We start from the raw sequence: 24,387 nt of genomic DNA on the forward strand, positions 1-24,387 counted from the left end.
AGCATGTGCTTTCACTTTTATGTGCTCAATTCTCATCTTTTACTGAGGGCAAGTTTTTTTTAAGATGTTTGTGAATTTCTGATTTTTGCCTTCTTTCTTAAAAGCCTGTCTATTGTGTAGTAAATGCTGAGAACAGTCTCATTCTTAATATCTGAAAAACTCTACTTTGTGAAGGAACAAAATCACATCTGCATATTGAGTCCAGAGGCTTAAAATAATGACTTGGCATTTGGTTGATTGGTGGACAAATGTTGAATGACTGAATCATTGCCCCTTAAGTTAAATACAGAAATACTGCAGATGTAGCTTTTGCCAGTTATGACTTTCACATATTCCTTGGGACTCCTGTGCCTCCAAATGCAATTGTCAACTGACCCAGAAATATCATGGCTGTTTATGTAATTAGGCAGTTCACTCATGATGGTATAACTGCCAGCAAATACAATAGCACACAGAATGATTTTGTTTAGTTCGCAGTTTTAGCAAGGGATCTTTTGAGTAGCATATAAGAGTAGGGACATTTTTACTTATCCACAGATTTTTTCCACGACAGATCCTCTTACAAAACATGTATGAACCAAGCCATATTTTAGACAGAGCTCAAAGCAGAGCTTTTTGGAGAATAAAAAATAAATGCCATGAAGTTTCTCATGACTTCAGAGTTTGTTTGAAAGCAGGAAGAAAAAACACATTTTCTGTGAGAAAAATACGGAAAAAAATCTTTTGACAGTTTTAAATGATTAGTTGTACTTTGACCTTGATTAAAAATCTGGGCAGAAGGTAATTAAAATTGAAAAGCTTAATTTAAAAAATGACTTCAAAACAAATGTTTCAGAATTATTCATTTGCCTCTTTCATTCTGAAAACATTGCAGTGACATTGCAAATCATGACTATTGTGAAGAGAATTACTTATTATCAGCTGCAGTGCTGACTTCCTTAAGAAGAAAAAACAGGTAAAGAATGTTATAAAAAGTTTAAAAAAACAAAGTGGCTTCTTTATTTACCCACAGTGGAATATATAATTAATATAAAGCAAAATATATAGAGGAGTGTATGAGATGATAAAGAAAGTTTAAGAAGTAATTATTCTAAAGGATGGGGAAGCTCATGTATGTTGAAGTGCTTCCTCATCAAACAGAGAACATCAGTCTTAAAAGTGTATGTGAAAAGCAGCCACCAGTTTTTGCCAAACATGAGATCTGAGCTAGGTACAATCTGCAATTTAAGCTATATGTTCAAATCTCTCCCACATCACCCAGGGAATAGTCTGTCATCAGAGTTTATACATGTAATTACAAAAAATATTATCTATCAGCTGTGTTCTCAAACCAGACAGTACTGAGGAGGTATCTGTGTCAGGTGGACTTGGAAGGTCAACTCAGGTACCTTGGAAGTACATGGGACTTCCATGGCCATGACACATTGCGTAACTGAGGCTTGTGGGATCAAGGAGGACAACAGTGGTAGTTGTACATACTCGTATTTGAAAACTTTACCAAAGCTGACTGTATGTCTTTAGGTAATGACTAGGTCTTCTATCACTTCCACTCTGCAGTGTGTATTGGTCATATTTTCATGTTGGTTTCCATACCTAATATTATTTTTTTCAAAGTGAGTTATAAGATATTGATGGCTTTAAGAGAATACAAAAACTGGAGTTTTAAAGAAGAAAGTATTATGTGAGACTGCCTGTAAAACTGCAAGAGTTTGGAAAACAACAGGATTAATGAATAGCCTAATTTGAATTTGTGATGGGAGGATCTATCAAAATGAATAGCACTTTTTTATATTTGTTAGGCCATTTTCTGGGCTAAAGAGAGTATGTTACATAATTACTGATGCAGATTTTTCAAAATGATCAACAGGATAGCAGTAGAGCCTGGACTTGCTCTCCAGGCTCCACTGGCTGTACTAGCTTCCCAAGGACTATACTCAAGAGTTTAGACGCATCACGCAAAAGTAGATACTTACATTTGCATATCCTAATTTGGAGCTGAGCCCTACACAAACTGCTGAGAAATCCTAAATGCTTTTTTTCTTGTTTTAAACATTACAACATGTGTGACAGCATTCACTGTTTCAATGTGGGACCCAACCTTGCTATTCTCCTTTGCTGATCATGCTTATTTTGCTTAGATCGTGCATATTTTGCACTCACTGCTAAAGGAAAAGTTGCCTTCTGAAGTTTATGAGGAAGGGATTTTTTTCGCTATTCCATTTCTTGGAGGTATTTTAGCAATTAATATGGATCATGCTCTTCCTGTTACGTTTTGTTAGTTTTTGTCAAGTCTGCTTTTGTGGTTTTCAGCTGTCGAAGGTTACTCAACCAGAATGGCCCCTTACACAAAAGAATGATTTCCTAGGGCTATGAATAGCAGGACACAGACCTTGAACTGGACTCTGAATTCAGAGGGAGCCAACACAAAGAGAATGCAAAAGTGACATGTCTGTGACAATCCGTTTTGCCAAGCAAAATGGATTGCAGTTGAACCGTAATGTTTTGTACTAAATGGAGACTTTTTAAGAAGCTTGTCTCCATTTCTGAGTATGAGGTGCAGTAATCAAATCTACAAACCAAGAATGAGCGGATCAGCCTGTGAGATATTATTTCTGGGTCAAGAAAATTGAGCAGAGTTCTGTATAAAATGTACCTTTTGCTCTCCATTGTGTCATCTTGTCATCTCATCTTTGGTATGTCCAGGTTTTTTCGAGGATGAAGGGCATTGGAACAATGGAATAGCTGTACACGTGTTTGGCATTTTAGCTGTGTTTCCTCATCATCTATTGGCTCTTGCACTTACCCTACCCGTCCTAGCCATGAAATACTCTGATTTAATTGCAAACTTGAGCTATCACCAAAAAAATAAATAAGTTCTCCTTGTTAACATAGGAATTTGAGTGTCTGCTTCAAAGAAGCTTATTGGGTTTGTGTTTAAATTTTAGGCACATGCATTGTAGTATTTTAATATCTTCCTTTCATTTTTTATTAGGATAATAACTTTTATGTATGGAATGATTTATTTTTTGTTTATCTATAGTAACAGCATGGGTGATAACTATGTTCAGTTTAATGGTATTCAGCCAAAACATAACAGACTTAATCAGTGGGTAGTGAGCAGAAACTGTTTGAATTAATTAGGAAATAGGTATCTAACCCTGGTGATGCTGCCACTTTTGCTGCCTGAAGCATACTACCTGCATATTTTCTGCTGCTATATCTCAGAAGTGGGAGGGAAAGGGGCATGCAGTGGATCTTCACATGCTCATTTGATGATAATTAATCAAAATCTTGTAAGAAACACAGTTTATGTTGGCTAACATCATGATGAGTAGCAATTGCCTGCTAAGTGTCCCAAAATACTTCTAAAATCGCAAGATGCATTCTGTTAACAGAATACAGATAGTATACAGAGAGGGAAATAGTCAAATTTCTGCAACAGTCAATTTTCAACTTGGAATACTACAGCCTTACTGCACCTGGAATTGAAAAATCTTAAGAAATAAAATACTGGTATGTATCCTATCAAAGGAGTCCCTCCGAGCCTGACTGAAGGAACTGCATTTCGGTGACCCTCAGAACATTGCCAAGGTCGTCTAGTCATCCAGCCCTTCACTTCTGTGCTAGAGCCATTCATGCAAATTAAAGCTGCCTGCAGGCCTGCTGCAACTTGCAATATGCACATAGCTCTTCAAATATTTCTGAATATGTGCAAGTAGATTATTTGGGTTAACTTTCTTTTTCAGTTCTTCTTTTATTTGTCAGTTTAAGATTCATGTTACCTCTACCCTTCTTCATCTCGTACCATACATCCAATTTGCACATTCTACAAGAAAGAATGGCTTTTTTTGATGTAAAGTGAGATGTGGTCAAAGGGAAAAACTACATCAAGGGAGGAAGGAAGCCTAGAGAAAGCATTAAGATGCGTCTGCCACAAAAACCTAGCATGTATTCTCGTTTGCTTGCTTGAACGGTTTCAGTGTTGTTGCTCTCAAAATTTCGTTATCACTGCAAGCAGCAAAGCAAGCAGCATTTTGAATTTCACTTGGTATAAGCTATGTTAGAATTGTGTTGTCGCTCATTTGTGGCTGCATAGTGACTAAAACAGATGTGGCTTTTGGGGCTAAGCAGTGCTCGGGGCTTTTATGTTTGGGATTGCTCAGGGGGCTGATGCATTCGAAGGAGGTAGCTCAATGTTATGGCAAAACAACTTAAGCAAGAGTGAGGGCACAGAAAGAACGATGTAGCTGAGTGCTGAGGCTATCTACTTAATATATACTCCTTAATCCATATGTGTATTTATTTCCTTATGTCCCTGTAGTGCTTCATGTGCAGCAGAAATCATAACAGAGCTGCGTTCCACAACAGAGCTGTCAAGCAGCCGAGCTCAGCTTTTTGTGCTGTTTCATGAAACTTTTGGGGCTAGCTGTCAATGAGTTAATCAAATCTTACCTTCCAGGGAGGGCATGGTAACCTTAAGGGCACTGTGCTTTTTTTATAGGCAAATTTCATTTTTTGGCTAAATGATACAGTTATGAAAACTTACAAAGCAAAAGTCACTCTCCTGTCATCATCCCTTTTTTCCTTTTTGAAAAGCTGGGAAACTAAACAGCATGAAAGGAAATTAACACCAATGAATGGCTAAAACCAGTTATAGCCAGTTAAGAAAACAGACTCTTGGGTGGAGGTCAAGGTTAGAGAACATTAACTCTCTTGAGAGAGAAGAGGATTAATTTGTTTCTGACTGGACACTTGCTTTGAGCTTCCTCTGTAGCTCATCCATCTAGACTTAGGAACTCAGGGCATCGTAAGATGGAGTCACCTTCTGTTTCCCATTTGGGACTATGATAAAAGCACTACTTGAAGCTTTATTTCCTTCAGAGTCCTCTTCCTGCAGCGAGCTTCTTGTAACTGATGCAAAGACATTTCTGAAAACATTATAAGCTGTTCTTGTGGTACTTTGCCCAAGTAATTCCCAGTGATTCTTGGCATAGCTCTATGTAAAGTGATCGCTACTTACAAACACAGTCAAGAAAATGCCAGCGTAACTTCACAGTCTGAGCATAGCTTCTTGGGGAGGTTGTCAGTGGTTTGGAAACAAGCTCTTTTGCCTTTGCCAGGCAAGAAGGCAGCCCCTGCAGCCTGGGAACGTGTGCCTGGTTCCCTGCCTGCTTCCTTCCTTGGAACTCGAAGCTTCAGGTAGCCCCCTTTCCTCAGATTTTGCCAAAAATTAACTTGGTTTCTGACTGCTTGTAATACAAACTGTAGCAGATGAGGACACTGGAAGAGAGGTTATCCTTGTTTCTTGTCTGTAATCCTGTTTTCTTTTCAAGCCCATGGAATGTTGATCTCTAAACTGGTAGAGAATTTCATGTATAGTTTTTAAAGGCAGAAAGTAGATCTTAGGCAAAACTGAGTTTCCAAGGGAAAACCATTTTTTTTAATTAAAAAAAAAGGCATTAAAAAATACTTCCAATCAGATGGAATGCAATTTAAATGCTTTGACTTGGTATATCAAACTGAAATGTTTTGCTTTAGATCAGTTGGTCAGTTATTTATTTCTGTTTGAACAAGTACTTCAGGAGAGCTAGAGCTGCGGTGCCTTCCATCCCTGGACTTCAGCTGTCAAAATCCATTGTAGTTTTTGAGCTGGTTGAATCACCTCTATGCATCGGAGGCAGGCTACATCTGTGATGCAGCACAACTCTTGCACTTCTATTCCAAATGCACTGAGATCGGAAGCATAAATGGTTCTCAGACTGCTTCTGTATCATCGTTAGTAATTCTCTGGTTCCCACTGTTTGTTGTGGGAAGTCTGAAGACCATTAATGACATGAAAGTGGTCTAAGTGGTTTGAGAGTTTTGTCTGCTGGAGGGAATAAAAATATAAAGAGCCATGGTAATTGGGACTGACTTGAGCCTATACTAGTTGAAATGAAATATTTTAAATTAGAAAAAGATTCTTTTCAATCAAAAATATTGAAGTGGCATACTTTGTCATATTCATACTGTCATACATGGTATCGTTGCATGATGTGAAAGTTACTGCAAATTGACGCAACACACAAAATTGCACATATCAGAAGGTTTTTTTTTAAATTAATTGTGTGATTTTTTTGTGTGTGTGTATTGATCTCCCTGTTTTGGGGAGTATCTTTAGTTAACCAAGTGGAGGCAGTATTTGCTCAGATCCCTGGTCCCACAAATGCAACAGACTGAGTTTGAAGAGCTATTTTAGGTCCTCTATGGCATTGCTGTTAATCTGTACAAATAATATAGGTGTTATGGAAGACACTGTCTTCTCTTAAAAAAATTGATTAAAAAAATGACTTGACTTTAAATTTTCAGGTTCATCTTAAGAGAGATGTTTGCAGTAAGGCGCGCACAACCTTCAGACTTACTTGCTTTTCTGTTTTTTAGAGTGAGACTTTACGTATCGCACTAGGGCAAGATGGAGGGATGCTCAATTGTGCTGGCCTGGTAGGAGGTGTTAGGCTAATGAAGTCTGGCAGTTTCACTTGTGCTTTGTTAATGTAAGCTAATTGCTGGTGTAGCTAAAAACAGGCTAGTATAGATGGTCTGTTTAAAATAAATGTAACATCACATTTTTGTTTAAATGACAATTTTGTACATTTAGGCTATAAATCTTATTTTTTAAAATTGAAGACTTTCTTATACAGTGGATGAGACATAACTGCTTTGTAGACTTATGTGCATCATTCTTTCTGCTACTTCAGCACCCCTTGTAATTTAGCACCCTCCCCAAACCTGTGCTTGCATCATCAGTGATGTTTTATTTACGAAATTTAATGTAGCTTTCCTATTAAAGTACAAAAAACTCATAGATTTTTTTTCTTCTACACTCATACTGCCAGATCAAGCACAATACACCCACAGCCTTTCTACACAGAGAGAAGAATTTGGCTTATCATGAAAAGCAGAAAAAAAAGCCCACAAAGCCAGAGCAGTGCAGTGAGGGGGAGTGCTAGAGCTGTCCAGAAGAGAACTCCGGCAAATAAGTGCTTCCCACGCTCAGTCTGCTGCACCCTTTCTGCTCACCCCACTGGGAGAGGCAGTGATGGGACAGCCAAGGCCAGGAGAGGAAATGGTATTGCAGAAGAAAAAAATACTTTATTACAATATCATAGAAGAAGCAAAGATAACCAAAATGCTTTATGTTAAGTAGTGTCCAAAATCAAATAACAGATGGAAACAATGGAAGTTTCCCAGTCTGTAAAAAAGCATGCATTCTGTTCTGGTGATACTCTACTCATGCATTAGTACGCTCGTGCCAGAGTTATCTAGTAGTGCTTTTCAGCTGTTCCCATGTTGCCTAGGGCACTAAATGAAGTTTTCTTTGCTGTTTCATTGAGCTTCCTTTGTGAGGGGAAACTGCCCATGCTCCACAAGGCAAAAATACAACCTTTCTATCCATTCAGGAGGAAGAAGAAGGAAAGAAAGAAGCTTGATGTGTAGGAAGTAAATGATGTAATCCATTTCTGCCCTCTAATTTGAATCTGTTAGGAAAAAAAAAAAAAGGACTGATGTAGCGAGTGACAACCAACAGTCTCTGCAACAGAACGGCCATGCAGTTACTAACCTGTGTGCTTATTATTGTCAGAGTTCCAGTTACGCTTTCAGGTAGGAAAATTCTTGATTTCTGGCCATGGTTCTATTATAGGAAGCAGTAAGCTAACTAGGCAGAGGACAGTGAGTGTAGGTAGTTGGTTCCCATCTTCCTTAGTTGCATGGTTGAATAAGCATGCGCATATTTAGCAAATAGCAGTGCTGGAGCCATGAGGGTCTAAGGACAGAAATGTAGGAAGATTTGTAGGAAAAGATTATGTCTTTTATTGTACAAGCTGAGGGGACTGGGGCTGTGGGGGAGATAGAGGTGAACTTTCAGGCATACAGTCAGGTCTAAGTGAAGATGGGAAGTGTGGCTGTAAGCTCAACTTAATTAGACCGATCAGCAGGGCAAGTTGTGTGCATTTACGTGGTCATTTTAGTGCAGATTGGGCGTGCACTTTTGAATAGGATCTCCCAGTCATTTCCACTCACTGTGCTTGATCCATGGCAAGGAACAAGCTCAGAATTCATACCAGGTATTCCTATGGAATAAAAGCTCCAGGAATGCATCTTAATACTTTGGGGCTTCAGTCTTCTGGATCATTCTAAAAATAATCTGAAGTAAAATATATATACTGTGGACACCAGTCCTTTGCACTAATTATTTTGTTCAATAGATTAGCTTCTACTAAGCTACTTTTTACGACAGATACAAACTCACCATTGAAAACCTAAAGTTATGGGAAAAGCAGACATCAGATTGCATCATAATAATAATAATAACAACAATAATAATAATGTCTGCCTACAAACTTTGTCTTGCATTTCTGACTGCTTAAAAGGCACTCTTTCAAATGCTAATGAAGAACAGTGGTGGAGGGGTTAAATATGTACATTCACAAAAACACTGGCATTCTTTGCTCTGTGTTCTGGGACATGCCAAGGTAAAGAAATGTGTGAATTATGTTTCACTAGTGTGAAACTAGCAAGAAAAAAGAAGACAATATGTTCAAAAAATCAGTTTAACGAGATTTGGAATCAGAAGCTCTGGAAATTTTAACAGGAACCAAATGGTTTCTTTGTGGTGTTACTACAGTGCAAGAATTCAGATTGCATGGGGATTATGCTGTGTTTCTCTCTCTTAACATACTTAAATTTCTTTTCAGTTTAACCTTCACATTGACTTCTGGGGATATTGAAACAATTATAGTTTTTCTATCATGTGCTTTATCCTAGGTTTCTGATATGCACTCTTAGCTGTAACTGACTTTTTTTTCTTTTTTGTTTCTGAGGAAAAGATAATGAAGGTTATAGAAGAATGGAAAAAAAGCACAGTTTTCATGAAGGACGTATATTAGTGTGGACTAAGGGCATAATTGAAGTTGTTTTTGATGTAGATGGAAACAGCAGAGTCTGCGTATGCTGAACGCACATGAAAGCTCTGTTTCTTACAGTTGTGCTTACTGCAGCACTATTCATTGCAGCACTGAAGTACTGGCATGTCTGAAGTACTGAGATATCTGAATTTTACAGTAGAGAGAGAAACCAGAAAGAGACTCAGTGGACATAGGAGCCTGAGGTCATAGATCTCCCTGCAAAAAAGACGACTGTGAAGGGATAGTGTGTGTTTCTTTAAAGCTTGCCTTTGCCTCAGTATTGGGAATTGAGAGCTTAAAGTACTTGTACGGATCCTTAAAAGAATCCAGTGCAAGTGTGAAGGAATAGATATTCTGTACATTGGGAATAGTCCTTGTCACATAATGTGGGCATTTTAAGGAAACTGGTTTAGGGGACAGCATTCAAAAGACCATCTGGTCTGAAAGAGGAATCTAATCTTAAATCAGTTTTAACATACAAATATATAGAAAGGGAAGAATGAAAGTCCTGGAATGATGAGTAACCAAGACTACTCGGGTGTTAGCTTCCCTCCCAGTATGTACAAATGACAGGCAGGAGTCCATGTTCGGAGAAGTTACATTAACTGAGACAGATGGCATGAAAGCATGGAAGTGCCTTGTTGCAGTGAGAGCTACCGTAGCCTCAGATGAAATAAAGACAGACCAGGGAAGGATTTCACCAAAATTTTAGTGGGAAGGGTGAGGGATCAGAGACTGGCCTCAGTCTTAAAGCATATAAAAATTAAATACTCTGGACAGGAAAACATCTGGATACGATGTCAAAATCAAAGCAGGAGCAGTAGCAGTAAGACACCATCAGGTTATGCCTCAACTAGGCAATCCAGTGTGACACCTCAACGATGAATTAGAACCAGATACAATTATTTAAAAAACATTGTAAATCCAACAATAAATAAATAAATAAATAAGTTTTCTTACATTGAGTAATGGCCCAGCAGCAATTAACAACAAATTCTAGAGAGCTCCGATGGGAAATAAATCCTGTAAGCTAGAGATTGGAGGCAACTCATGAAATTCATATGTAAAGTACAAGAAATCAGCTCTATACAACCAGGAATAAGAAACCATTTTCAAAGGAAATTGCTCCTTCATGGCTAAGCTACGATTTGAAGTCTATGAAAGATCATCACTGTAGAATCAGAAGATAACGTTACTGCTTATTGGCTAATCGTTATGGTGGTTGTAAAACAACTGCACAGCAAATTATAGATCTACAAACAACTGAAGGTACTGAAATGGACATTGTTGTCACTGTCTGCTTCATATATTGATGATAATCTTGCGTGACCTTTCCAGAGAGGGAATATTTATATCCTGTGGAGTCATAAATCTGGCACTTGACATTTGGCTTTTGCACATAGAGCTAGATGAAATGTTCAGTACACTGATGACTTTTGCAATGCTATTTTGTCACTACAGATGGCTCTGCACAAGCACAGAGGAAAAGAAAAATTCTGGTACATTTATGAGAGTATCCACATCCATGCAGGAGAGGCTCAGTGGGATGAAAACATTGTAACTAACATCCTCCCTGCACATGGCATAAACTGTGACAGTGAGGCAGAAAACAGAAAAGGATGGTAATGCTTGTTAAGAGCAAAGGACAAAGAACCAAAATTAGAGAACCCTTCCCAAGATACTAGGATTTGGTAGCCTATTTATCAGAATGAAGAAAGTGAAGGCTGATTCTAGTGGGTTAGGACAGATAAAAATAATGCCTGCCCCAGAAATGGAAGTGGAGAACAATAACATAGCGATATTATGACACCTGTCTAAATTTTTGTCCTCATTTGTGGCCAGGAGAACGTAGACCAGTTTCTGGGCAAGAATATAGGATAACAGACCCCAGTAGTACAGCATGGAGCATTTGAAACTGCAAGATGTGTGATTGATCCCATGGTATTCCTGCTCTGAGCTCCTGGACAGGTGGAGACATGGAAAGAACTAATACTGATGGCAGGAAAGGTGAAAGACTAGCCAGATGTTTATGGAAGTATACTGTTTAGTGGATTCAACGCCCCTATGGCTGTACCCAAATATAGAAGGAGCTTTTGGCTTAATCATTTGGGATGAAGTGGTACTACCAGCTTAGCAGTGGTTATCCTGCTGTTAAAATTGAACTCTCAAATTACAAATGTTCATTAATGAGAATTACGGGCAAGGCCTCCCAAGGGATGACATAGTATGTTGCTGGATCTTAGTGCTGGGAGATTTGGATGAGATGATACCCTCTGTCTTTATGAGAGTTGCTCCACAGCCTGAACGTTTCTGGACAACGTAAGCTGCTAAAAAGGTTACTGTGCATCATACTGCTTGAATAAATTTTTCAGTTTTAAAAAATAAGCAGTAAGAACTCAAAATAGCTATTGAATGACATGACTGATTAGCACAGCAGGCATAAGTCACGTAGAGCAGAATATGCAAAAAGAGTATTATATTTTCCGAACACAGAGCTGTGACTCTGGGACATTTTAATCAGGAGGTACTGCAAAAGCGTCTGTGTCCCACTGGGATTTGCAGTTGCTGGTAACAGATTCAAGAGGGTTAGCATGAGTGCATGCAACAGTTTTTGATAGGTTGTTAAAAAAAATATAAAAAACAAGTTTTATGGTGGTCAGGTTGGAGGAGGGAAAGCTAGGGAAGGGCAAATATATTAGTGATTTGAAAGGGATCTGTTATAGCTAAATGCTTTCGGAAACGGTAAACCAGAGCTAGGCAATAGCCAGTAGAAACACAGAAGTGATTGCAAGTAGTCTACCAACATTTGGTTTTGTCAGGGTCAGAGGAAGACACAAGTTTGACTAAAAGAATTGGGAACTATGTTGTGGTATTGGTATATTAGATGTATAAAAAATAATCTGTGTGAGTCCATCTCCATCTTGCTCCTCTCCTCATCGATTAGTTTTGATGCGAATTCTGGAAGAGGATAAAATGTTACCAGCTAGCGATGTTTGATGCAGTCAGAAAGAGTACAGTGGAAGTTCACTTCAAAGTAAACTGAAGTAAAAAAAAAAAATTATTTTGACAAGCATTCTCTGGTTTGTAATCACTTTGTTGGGTTGAAAATAAAAAATGGGGAATGGATGACAGTGACGAAGACAGAGGAAAAAAACTTGTTTCAGAAGGGAAAGTATTTGGAGCAAGGGCAAAAGTAAAAATGTAAGCAGCGTAGGAGAAAAATAATGTAGTCATTTAATGGTAACCTCACCATGTTTTAAAAAAAAAAAAAAAAAAAAAAAAAAATTCTCTTTAAACCGTCTGCCAGTGACTGTTCCCTGATGCTCAAGGAACAAAGCACTTTTGCTGTAGTCCTGACTCATCTTAAACTCTGTGTGGCGAATATGTGTTGTTACATCTGATTGAAAAAAAAGAAAACTTTAATAATTTAAAATGTTGACAGTCTCTAATGGCCAAATAGAAATTGTCAACTTGCAGAATACCAAGTGTTTCAGGCTTTTACAGGTAGCAGAAATGGCTTAGCAAATGGTACCAATCATTTTCAATGTCTCAAAGTAATCCTTAGGGAAATAACTAGCGTAGGCTGAGGTGCTTATAATAGGTTACTTAATAATGACAAAATATTGTCAATGACATAAAAAAAAAAATTTACTTAGGGAACATCTTATCCTGGGTTATGGATATGAGTGCTTCAGGGCTATAACATAGTTATGCAGGAACATCTCCTTGGGCTTTGGGGGATTTTTAAATTGCAAATCAGAATAACAATAATTTATTTTAAAGTTTCCAGAGAATACTTTATAATTCAAAATCAATTATAAATAATTTTAAGAGTATTATTTTTGACAATAATATATGTTGAAAGCATATAATCTAATAGATATTAGTTAGGAAAGAAAATGTTAATTTTTGTACACAGCATTATTGAAGGAATGTTTTTTCCCATCTAGATAAATTATAAATAGAACAGAATACTTTTATTAATATACAAGAGAACTGAAAGCTTGCTGTGACAGATTTTTCTTCTTTCTTTGTCTTCAAATTAAATGAACATTTACATTTTAAAGCATGGCCTGATACAGTCTAAATGGCCAAATGCAGCAGAAGAACTCTTAATTAATGCCTGCATTTATTACCAATTTTTAACTTAAAACCACTGCAATTTATAAAAATTATTATAAATCACTTGAGTGTATACTCTGCATTTGGCAGAATGAAAATGCATTTAACTTTCAGTGATGAGCAATTTGTAAAATAGTTTGTTCTACTTTAAAGCCCAATGCTATGGACATTTTCAACCTATTGCCTCATTAACTGCATTCATATTAAAATACCACTCCATTTAAATGAGAAGATAATTATAATACCTTGAAGCAAATGAGATGTTATTGCAATAATTAAATCTGAAATGAGATGCAGATAGTTTGGACCTGCTGCTTTCCTGGCTATTTGGTACTGAATGCTATTTTCATTGGTCACAGTGAATTACAATATTGCATACCAATAACAGTGTAATACCTGTTAGATTAAAATTGCTCCCAGAGACTATAGGATGAGAATTTATTGATCTCTGGATATTTTGTTAACCATTTACACTACGTGACTTTTTTTTCCTACACAGATTTTCAGTTGCATATCCCTTTCTGTATAGAAGAGGAAATAGAAGCAGGATGCTGAGAAGTTCATCCTCTTTCTTTCTTTTCTATAGTCATGGTGATGCACCTCTGCATTGTATGGCTAAGGGTGAGACTGTAGGAAGAGTCAAGGAAAAAGTCACTTTCTGTAGGTTGTTCCTATCGCATTGTCTCAGGACAGAATATACTAATCATGTCTAGCTCAGGCAGCACTTTTCCCTGCATTTTTTTCACAGCTCTTAGACACAGCAATATGGGGTTCAGAGTCAGGGCTGTTTCTATGGAAGAACAGTAATCCACACATTTTTACAATCACCATAAATCACACCGTAAATCTGGCAGTTCCTTTTGTCCATATTCTATCTGTAAATGGCTCCTGTCTTCAGAAGAGGAAGCAACAGAAAATATTTTTGCAATTGAACGTGAGGAAGGGAATTTATCATTAGCAAAACCTGCAGCCACCTTTTGTTATGCTCCTTCTTATACAGCATACCGTTATACTAAAAGGTGCAGACAGATAAGTTATATTCTATAGATTAGTTGTTGATCATAATTTTAGTGCTACTGATCAGCATTGCATAAAGACACTATCAGATAATTTTGCCATCTTATTGCACACATATCCTCATAAAATTAGTGTTTGTAAATCAAAATCCTATCAGATTATAACACCAGACATTGCAGTAACTTGCAATAGATAATCATAACCTGATTTTTTCATGACTGGTTGTTTAACTTGTACCGCATATAGGGCAGACACATCAAATAGAAAAAAAAAAATGTATTTTGTATTTCTTGTTTTGTATATACCTGATTGCCAGATGTCTGCCAGCATTATCTTTTGATGCTCAGAGCATTATTGTTTAGCATGAAAGGTAAAAAAACCCAAACAAAACCCAAACCACAAATATTACAAGCGGAGATTAAATGGACAATGCAGAAGGGGATTTTCAGCGACGTGATTTCCATTTGGCAGAAGGCTATTGCCTTAACAAAAGATGTGATTTTCCCCAGAGGCAGTCTGCCATAAAATCAATGTTTGTAAAAGTTTTATCATTTCCCAGTTCATGGCAGAACTGTGAATATGCAGGTGGTATATAAACCGCGTGTACTACATTTATACTGCTTTAACTAATAGGCAATCTGGTAACTATCAAAGGAGAATTCATATCAGGTAGGCAAGTGCAGCACGTCTGAGTTCCCTGGTGGCACAGCATAAATGGCACATTGAGACATCACAGAGAATTAGCTTTCGCGTTAGAAGCCAGTTCCTCCAGGTTTGAGGCTGTATCTAGGCAATCCGAACACCCCCTGCTCAGCAGCTGCCTAACCTGGGAAGTGCTTAAAACTCATTACTTGTCTTTCTGGTTGGAGTTAAAATTCCCCAGCAGTCGGTCTGCAGCTGTGCTCTGCTCCCCGGCCCAACACCATGCCCAGGCATGGCCGGCTCTTCTTCTCCCGCGCGATTTCCACCGGCATCCGCGGGACAGCCAGAATACGGCTCTTGCTCCTTGGCCTCCCAGCAGGATGGGACCCCTCTTAAAATTCACCTGCAGCTGGTTTCGTATTGCAAGTAGATTCAGAGGGAAAGGAGAATTAGCTATGCCCGTGCTGGAACAAAAGGGTAAAAATCACGGTGATTAAAGGGCTCCAAGGCCAACGGGAGCTTCAAGTGGGGGCTGAGGACACATCCCAGAGGAAAGCTGGTCACGCAGGATGGACCTGGGCGTGCTGTGGGTTTCCCCTCACCCTGGGGAACACAGCTGCTTTCCGGAGTGGCTGCAGCGTTGCTGGAAGGAGGGGGACAGGAGAAAGCACGAGATTTCGTGCCTGGTGTTTTGGGACATGTTTGAAAATAGTCACAGACCATTTTGTCTTCTGCTGCTTTTGGTGACCGGAGAGTATTTGTTTAGGAAATCCTGCTTTTTTTTTTCTGTTTACACACCGATAATTGAAATCGTTCTAATCAAACCCAAGGCAGTGCCACGTGCCAGTTAGATGGGGATATGTGCTTAGACGTAATCTGTTTTATTCTTTGTAGTAATTTTATGGAGCCTCTTCTGTTTTCTTTCAGACCAATGGCACACATATGACAGATTTCATGATACTGCACAAGACTACAGACTTTGTTTCCTTCTCTCCCTTTTTACTTCCATAAACCTCGTATTCCTTTCACCATGTCACTCCAGCTTTAACAGAAAAAGAAAACCAAAGAATGCTCCCCTATGCCTAAAACCTTAGAATCACTTGCTGGAAAGTCAATACAATGGATTTACTCCTGAGTGGACAGAGAAACCTGTCCTCAACGCGGGGTCAGGCACCCCAGCGTGGAGGAGGACGAGCAGGAAATCAGAAACAGTCGGCATTTTCTACTGGCTGGTGGAGGAGAGTCTTCTCCGCAGTGTGCTGGGTTTTTTCCCATAAACTCTTCTGAAGCTGTTAGGTCTCCCCTACCGCTTGTGGAGATGCTCGGCAGGTAGCTCTGGAAGCTCCAACCCACTTAACAGTTTCGGCGTCTGAGCGATTTTGCAGTTTCAGACATGCGGGAACCTTTTGTTAGATCTATCTGTGTGTCTCAAGACAGGGTCAACATAAAGATTTCTTTCATCTATTGGAGAGCTTAATTGCATAATCCTTTAATGATGAAATACATAACAGACTGAGAGGGCTCTCTGAAATCAACTGTCATTATTTTATCCTGTGCTATGGTGTGAGAATTAAAATTTCAGATTTTAGGGTGCAGTTAACATTATAGAACTCTCCCAGTGTACTCCTGTACTCCTTTATTTGCAGTATATGAGTAATTTGCATTGATTGGAAAGGGGTGATAGAAAACCTCTGCATGTTGTCTTTTGATTCAGAAGTCTTTGAAACTGCTGCTTCTTGGACCTTAAAAATCTCAAGACCTCAGACTTTAGAGGCCTGTCACCTTTCAATTTTTATGTGAATAAAATCAGTTTCTTTCGAACACAGAGCTAAGTAAATGTGGGTTTAGTGAACAATTAAACTTTAAGTTGGTTTTAGTATTTTTATCTCCAAATTATTTTTTAAAAGTTTAAAAACAATACAGTATGAGTCCACTGTAAAACTATAAAGATATTTACATTAATTGTAAGAAAAAAAAATTCAAATGGGAATGTTAGAATTGTTTTATTAATCATAATAGAGGCCCTGTAAGGCAATTCTGCCTAAAAGAGAACATTTGCAAAATTGCCTCTTCTGAGATTATTTCTCAGAGGTGTTTCTTTGGCCCAAAAGTACACGGCCAGATAGACAGCTTATAAAGGAAGGAAAGCACGCTTTCCTAAACTACAAAACTGATAATGAAATATTAAAAGCTCAAAGCACACAAAATATACCTTTTATAGTACACTTTTCATAATTTCAGTCTGGCACGTAGTAAGAAAATGAAAGATCAGAACTGAGCTCTTAAAGGAGTTCTGGGTGTGATAATTGGCCTTTTAGTGAGAAATGGTTGTGAGAATAAGGTGTCTTGCATTTATTTTGATTTGTCACACATTGTGAGAGTTTTGATAATTCATCTATCTGTTTATGTTATTTCTTTAACTCACAGTTGGCTCATCTGTGCGTTTCTGGAATTTATGTCTTAAACAGCTCATGAAATTAAAATCTCTGAACACTCCCTCAGTGAAAAATCAGTGTAAGTGATTATTACTTTTTACAGTAGGATTTACGTCTCTTATGATAAGCCTGATACGCTCAGAAAGTAACTGCAAGAGGGTCTTATTGATTGTAAACCAGCCTTTCTTGTTCCCCTTTCTTTCTCCTAATCTTCATTCTGGCATCCTTATCTTACTCAGCTGGCAGAGAGATATTACGATAAAATGAGATCTCAAAGCTAGTTACAGTACGACCGAAATGTATTAGTTATTGATGACAGGAAGGGTGCTTGGACTGAGTTTGATATCCTAGCTTGCATCTGTATAATGTATAGGTCTGCACTCTAGCATGCACCCAGCCTTCCCCACAGAAGATATTTTTCCCAGGTATGAATGTGCAAACAAACAAGAATCCATGTAGTATGACTGACAGCAGCATTAAATCCCCACTGCAGAAGTGTAAAGACTAACTTCACGGTATGGAGGTAACCTAACGAAGACTTACTGAGTCATTTAATAGACCTACAGAGGCCCAGTAAGTGTTTTATTGGTCTATTGTGTGTTTGCAATGTCAATTTTAATTTTAATTATTTTTAAAACTTCTGGAAATTAATAATTAAGCACAGTTTACCTGCTGTGATTTTTAAATGAACACATTTCTTTTACTTCGGGCTCTAATATTAGCTGTAGCTTCATGGCTGCAAAAAGTGGCAGAATGTTACTTAGAATTTCTTGTCTCGGGATACCACATGAAGCAAGAAATAACCAAATTTCTGTTTATAGGTTTGAAAGATAGAGAATTTCCCATTGTGCATCTTTACCTTTTGAAGACTATTCTGTACAAAGCAGCTGCCCTTTATGTGAAAAATAGATGTTCCATAGTGTTTTTTCTCATGGGATATTTTTTTTTAAATAATTTTTGTCCCTTAAAATGAAATCAGTAATTCAGATATGAAGGTATGGTCTGTATATGTGTGTGTGTTGGGGGGGGGGGGGGGGGAACAGGATGGGGAAGAAGGAAAATCCTTCTTCTTTTACATATGAAATGCCCCTCGGCCATTGATAATTGATTGTTTTATTCCAGTCTCAGTCCTTTCTACTCAAGTCTGCTTTCACTAGCTATTTCATCAACTGGTTTTTACTGTCACCTTTTGTTCTTGTTTCAGTGACTTTGTTTTTTGCAGCTGAACCCCTTACTGTTCAGGATATAGCTGCCTTTTTGTTTGTTTGTTTTTAATTCTGAGATTGATAAAAGCATATTAAGGTTAATGAATGCAAAAATTCTCCATCAGTTTTCAGAGATGAGAATGTCAGAGGTTCAAATTGGGTAAGCTCCCTAGTAACAGAGACATAATAAACAACATTCAGAATGATATAATCTGAGCTTGAAGTCAGTAATGATAAACTCATTGCAGTCCTTTAAAGTGTAATCATTGTCTTTCCACTAGCCTGGATTTCTTTCCTTTCTCCGTCCTATTTCTAGTTATTTGTACTTCACTATTCATTACTAAATTGTGACAGTACCAGTTATTATTTCTCCCTTTGTATTAATGTGATTTGAAGCTTTTTCCTGAGCCTTTGTCATCTCTGAACAGATTGTTCTGGAACCTCATAATACCGAAATACCGAAATCCCAATGGCGATAGCTGCTGCACATTTTGAATGTTTCAGATTATACCAGCTCCCTGACTGGCTTATGGTTCTGTGGCCTCTAGATAGAAACATAGAGTCGCATGGGGTATTTTGAATAACACAAAATAGTAGGGAGTAGTTCTGGGACGGTCCATCGGAGCTGTATTGTAGCAATGTGGTTTTGTGGAGTACGTATTGATATGTTTAGACCTGTTAGCCTCAGTTAAAAACTTCATTTAAAAATAAAAGCTTTCTTAATTGTCCCAGACTATATACTTCATCTCTGTCTATATATATGTCTGCCTGCCCTAATATTTCATAATTAATACTGCTCAATTTTCAGAAACATAGAGGTCTAGTTAAAATTAGGAAGCAGTAAAATAACAGTTCAGGAAGGCAGGAATTGGAGAAGCTGAGTTAGATGCCTTAATGCATTTTTGTATCCTGCTAGTGCTGAGCTGCTGGTAAAACTGTAGCGACGTAAACCTAGTTTAGCAAACTTAGAAGGATTTACATAGTAAAACTACCAAAGGCTTCCTACATACCAGATTACCTGTAGCACCACGTGGTTACGGCTTTACCACTGGGCTACATATTCTTTCACTGTGTTCTGCACCCTTACGTCTGTTGGAGGTGGTTTGCAGTGCGAGTTCAGAGGTTGGCGTTCAGTGCTGCCCCAGCAGAGTCATCTGTTGGCCCAAGTCCTGAAATTTGGAAAGTCTTTTTACATCGAAGTAGGCCCTTTAACTGAGATATGGCTGCTGGAACAGGAATGAAAATGTTAATGTCAGTATAACCCATGAAAACAGCATTTTCCTAAATGCATGGTCCATTACACTTCTGGCCAAGCTGGAAATAGTGAGAATTAAGGCTCTCTACTCATCCTGTGACATACCAGGAGATCTCTTTCAAGACTAACATGAAATTAAGACTAAGATGTACAGCTGTGCACAGTGAAATGGTCATAGGTCTCCCTTTAATAAAAAAAATGAAAAATAAAAAAAAAAAAAGGAGAGAAAATTATTGTCTTCACTTTAAGCAGATTTCAGCACGGAAAAAAAAGAAAGGCTTACTTTCACTGGTCTTATTTGCCTCTTGCCTTACTATTAGCAGCTGCACTGTACCCTTGTTTGTTTGTTTTGGTATAAATACACTGTGAAGACATATGTCTCACAGTAAAGATCCCTCATTAATTGTCTAATTTCACTCATGTTTATATAGTAAACCCAGTTAAACAAAGGATGCATGGAAGGATTTCTCTTTCATTTTACTTTCAGGCTGCTCCTGTTATGGATGATAGGAGGCACATCCCATTTGGTGTTCTTGTTGTCCAGGCTGACAGCTTTATCTATCTAACTTTCTAACAAACCTCTTTTTCTAGATACCTAATAATTCATTTCAGTACATACAGGTTTAACTTATTAGAGGTATAATTATTAAAAATAATTTGGAAGAAGGCATCAGGGCCTTAATAGTTTAAACTGGGAAAGAAAAATTTAGTTCTTGATGTTTTTATTTTCTTTCAAATGAAGATTAGCAAAGTCGCCTTGTTATGACAAAGTCTGTTTTTCATCATTTAAGGCATTTTCAAGATAGAGCAATTCAGGTATCCCTTATCCATTGACACCCTAACCTTGAGCCAGAAGAAATTTTAAGCCTGAAAAGATCACTGTACTGCCTCAGAATAGGCTAAAGAAATTAAATTGAATTCTGTATCAAAGCCTGTACACTGGTCCAGAACCAGGTCAATGCCAGATGAGCTCTCTACCTCTTTGTGGCCTGTGGGCACAGAAAAAGCACACCCAACTCTGAAAGGTTGTTGCATCCACTGGCCATGTATGAGCCAGTCTGGGTCTTTTACTGCAGTGCCAGTAATTGTCAAATACAGTTGTCTGAAGTAAGAAGGAAAGCCAAAATGTCTTACTGTGTTTTATCAATGCAATTTAATGGATAAGATTGCTTTTGTCTGGTTGAGAGGCACACCTGAATAGCCAGAGTTAGGTTTATTTGGTTTAGCTTTCTTGTGTCATTTTGTAGCAGAGTGACAGCAGTGTCAGTCCACCCTGACAAGCACTTGGGTCTTCAAGAATTCAAGAGGTGCAATAAAGGTGTCAGTGGTGCCTCAAAAATATGTGTCACACGGCTAGTTGTGGCTGTCAAAGAAAAAAATCTAACTTGGTAGTGTTTGGAAGCGACAATGTTTGATTTGAATTCTCAAGAGTTTGGAGAAGAAACAACAGTAATGACAAACAAAAAATATATATAGTACATATTATTTAACTATGATGTATATGTATTTGTAACTGCATCATTTGCATTTTAACCCAACATGTTCCCTGGAAGCATTCCAGGTCAGGCTGGAGGGGGCTCTGAGCAACCTGATCTTGTTGAAGATGTCCCTGCTCACTGCAAGGACCTTTAAAGGTCCCTTCCAACCAAAACCATTCTGTGATTCCATGTTATATTTGTTGTAAAGATTTTTTCCAGTGGGAATATAACACCTTAAAGAACTCTAATGGGAAGAAGTTACATCACAGTGATGCAATTTTGCTGCTTTTGGATGGTCATGCTATATGGCAGGCACTCGGACTGCTTCCAAAGAAAATGGGTAAGATGTAACAGACTACCAAGGGCTCTGAGTATTTACATAGCATCAGTGGTTTTTCCTCCGTATAACACTTCAGGCAAAGGTCAAGCTAGGTATGAACTGTAAAATCTTTAAGCTGTCCCATTCATAAAAATGTTACTTTCTTTCTTTCTTTCTCCACACATGCAAAGAAGAGAAATATTTCATAATAGTGTTAGTCAGTATTCATGATAGTAATACCCACAGTATTCCTGGTGCCTTTCAAATTAATGAAAGACTTTTCCTTTCAATAATGTAAGCAGGAGGATTATGAAAAGCAATATAATTTTTTTTTTAAACATACATGCAATTTAATCTGAAATACAAGTAAGAAATTGTCTCAGATATTGTCTTGTAGTTCCTGCATAATACTACGAATCAGGATTAAAAGCACTTCAATCTTTCAGATGCATTTCTGTATCTTGGTGTGTTTAGATTTCTGTAAGGGTAATTGTTATTCTGCTTTGTAATGACTGGTATCGGGATAGTTACAACATAATAGTAACTTTTTTCCCTCTAAATTACTGATACTCTTAAACTTAATTTCATGCAAATACATGTTTGTGCTGGGAATAAATTACAAGCATGAGTAGGTAGATCAGTAATCATCTCATTGCTAGTGATTATAACTTTGTATATTGTACTGGGTCTGGCTGGGATGGAATTAATGTTCTTCGTAGCAGCCCATATGTTGCTGTACTTTGGATGTGGGCCTAAACCAGTATTGATACCAAACCAGTGTTTTGGCTACTGCTGAGCAGTACTTGCATGCTTGCGCAGTGTCAAGGCTTTTCTCTTTTCCTACTTTGTCCCCCAGCGAGCAGGCTGGAGGGGGATGGGAAGTTGGGAGGGGACACAGCCAGGAGAGCCACCCCGAACTGACCAGTGGGATATTATCTCTCATGCTCAGCAATAAGAACTGAAGGGAGGGGGTTTTAGGGAGGTAGTTATTGCTCAGAGACTGGCTGGGCGTCAGTCTGTTTGTGGGAGGTGGCAAGTGATTGCCTTTGCATCACTTGCTTTGTTTTCTTTTGTTTTTTCTTCCTTTTTCACTTCATCTGTGAAACTACCTTGACCGACAAGTCTTCTCACTCTTGCTTTTTTTATTCTCTCCCCTGTCCTGCTGCAGCAGGGGGTGGGGGGAATGAGCAAGTAGCTGTGTGGTTGATTTTAGGTTGTATGTTATGTCTGTCTTTATGTAAGCATAGAAAATACAGAAGTATACGGACAATGTAAATAGATTTCTAAAGTTTAACACCCCCCCCCCCCCCCCCAAAAAAAAAAACACAACAAACACAACAAACAAACAAAAACCAGCAGCCCCCCTCCTCAGAAAGCACTGGAAGCTAAAGCGACTAGATTTGTAGCAAATAATGATTTTCATTAGAGAACAGCAACTGCTTATCATCAAAATTTTCCCAAAATGATGACGGATGGTTTGAGACATATTGAAGTGGGCTTTCTGTAGGATGGCTACTTTTAAGCATTGGAAGAAATGTATGGAAGAAAGCAAGTGAAAGAATTTGTCTGTTAGATGGTATTTAGGTATGCAGAATGAGATTCATCTCTTCAGTTGGAAGATCTGACTTGATCTTCTGGACCCTTTTTATTGTCAGTGTCTTACAGAAGAAGAGTAAATCTATAGAACCATAGAACACCGCAGGTTGGAAGGCACCATGAAAGATCATCTGGTCCAACCTTTAAATCTAAAGTGCCATTCTTCCAAAACAGGCATCTAAAGTAGTTAAGAGGAATTGCACTTTAGAACAACCTCTTTTTCTTCCTTGATTGTAAGGGAAGCCTAGGTTGGAAAGTTGAGGTACAGCTATCTACAGGGTAGCCATTTAAAGTTCGATGATATGAATCCTATCCTTAGTGATACAGGGCAAGGACCAAGGGATGCTGAGTCTTACTCATGTGGTTTGATGGTGAATTAAATATTCAGATTTATATAGTGCCTTTGTGGAGTCATTGATCTTTGAATGTTCTTTTGATAGCTACAACGAATAATTTCTTCTTCTACATGTTCCCACTTGCCTGTTTCCTGAAATGGGTTCTCCTTTTTTTATATACTTCCATTTGGCATCCTGAATTTTATTTCAGCTGGGATCTACCAAATTGTCTCAATGTAAAATTTAGGGAGAAGCACTCTTATTTTTAGCCTTGCAAAGTGCTCAGTACATTGTTAGTATTTAATAATACATATTAATAATTAAAAACTCATAACTATTCTCATTCGAGAATACGGATATATAACTAGTAAAGCAGGACTAACAAGCCAAGTGACATCATAATAAGAGAAAAGCAGGTTGCTATCTTATTCAGAGTTCTGCAGGTATGACTTAATTAATTTGATGTATCACAGCTACATTATTGATGGTTCCCATAAGTTGCACCAGCAGAGAGCTTTAAAGGATGGTGTTACAGATAATACTTTCCAGTAGGAAGTTTAAAGAAGAAAGCAAATTTAGTGGAAACAAAAGTATCTTAAAATAAAAACAGTCTACAGACATTGAGAATAATATTTGAACCATCTCAAAAAAACTTTCTCTGAAAGCAATTAAATAGAAAAATAAATGTCCAATATGAAAGATAAGAGAATAAGAAAAGTTTTGCAAATTACTGTCAGTCCAAAGCTGATCAAGATGCTACTGAAGAAGCTAATTAATCTGGAGCATAAGTTCAGATGTTTACTATTGAAAATGCTTAAACAGTAGGGAAAGAAATCCATTTGAGCCTCTGATGTTAAAAGTCCATTGGTTCATTGGATTTTTCCTCAAATTAAGTTATGAGATTGATTTGCAGAAGCAGCTTTGGAGCAATAACAATGCAGGTTTTTTAGCTTAACTGCAAATACACAAAACTAAAGAATACATTTTTCTATGTGATTGCATTAAAGTACTTATACTTTGATAAACCTACATAAATAA

General features: G+C 37.9%; 1 protein-coding gene across 6 annotated transcripts in view; it reads left to right on the forward strand.

Annotated features, from left to right (window-relative positions):
• The window catches only part of ADGRB3 (adhesion G protein-coupled receptor B3), a 467,107-nt gene that overhangs the window by 56,153 nt on the left and 386,567 nt on the right, over positions 1–24,387 (forward strand). The gene's annotated exons all lie outside the window — the stretch shown is intronic.

This window comes from Accipiter gentilis, chromosome 15, assembly GCF_929443795.1.
Source record: "Accipiter gentilis chromosome 15, bAccGen1.1, whole genome shotgun sequence".
NCBI lineage: Eukaryota > Metazoa > Chordata > Aves > Accipitriformes > Accipitridae > Astur > Astur gentilis.